Consider the following 1,217-nt stretch of genomic DNA (forward strand, 5'->3'; position numbering starts at 1 on the left):
ATCACTCATGTCGTGTTGTGAGCACCTACCTACTGTGCGCTTGCTGCTCATATGGACAGTTATTGTTGCGTAACATCACTCATTGCTCAACTATCCGCCTAGCAACTCCATGCCGGCGATCGTACCTACTGCTCTCCTCAACGCTGGCCACTTCCAGCATGTAGGTGCCTTGTTTACACTACTGAAGATTCCTGTCCACAACGTGCCGTGTTCACACTACTAAAGATGCCACTGTCGTTGTTTTTGTTACCTTGCTAGTAGTCATGTGGCCTATGAAGGCTACTAGTATTGGACCCGCGCGTTGCTGCGGTAGGTGGTAGGTAGAGTTCCATAAAAAATAAACTCAGTTTCTCCAAGATTTAGGTCATGTTTTAAGTAAACGCAATACATTATTTCAAGTGACTTCATATATACATATCTCAAAATAACATCCATGTCTCGTAGTAGCGAAAACAAAAATATCATAGTAATGTAGCATACGAAGATGCAAAAAAGGACCAATATTACATATTCTCAAAATGCACCACAAAATACATATTCTCAGTCTCAATAATGTCAGAATCAACAAATTGAATTCTTCTCTTGTGAGAAGGATCATTCATTTGTCTCCTCGTAATACGCTCTCTATTGTAAAGCAATGACCCATCCTGCACATGCTCTACTATTGATGAATGCAAAGGACCTGCACAAATGACACAACGATAAATCAAATCTGAAAAGGACCTGCACATGACGACACATCGATAAATAAAATCTCAAAAAAAATCTTATAATAGAAAAACATAATCAAAATTACCTCGTACAATAGAACATCGAGTGGATGGTACATGAGAAGCTCTAGTATAAAACCCATAACGAATACCAATGGTCATGATGGATGTAAGAAACAACCAGTCATCCCCCTTAAATGATGCAAAGCATCTGTCCATCTCTCTCCAAAACAAATAGACACCCCACTCCTCATCAAGAACACTGATCCCATACGTCTCGATGCTTTCATCGATAACTCTTACCATAAACGTATCAATGTCATGCAATATCCTAAAATCAAAGCATAACAAATAGGTTATACAATTATTTATATATAGGTTCAAAAAATATTTATACAATGCCTAACAATTACACTTATACTTACCCATCCCTATAAGCATCAATCATAATTCTTGCTATTTGACCCGCAGCAGTAATAGGAGCTGACCATAGCGATGGCTCTGTAC

This window comes from Cibotium barometz, chromosome 40 (genome assembly GCF_041138505.1).
Source record: "Cibotium barometz isolate CiBa-2024 chromosome 40, ASM4113850v1, whole genome shotgun sequence".
Taxonomy (NCBI): Eukaryota; Viridiplantae; Streptophyta; class Polypodiopsida; order Cyatheales; family Cibotiaceae; genus Cibotium; species Cibotium barometz.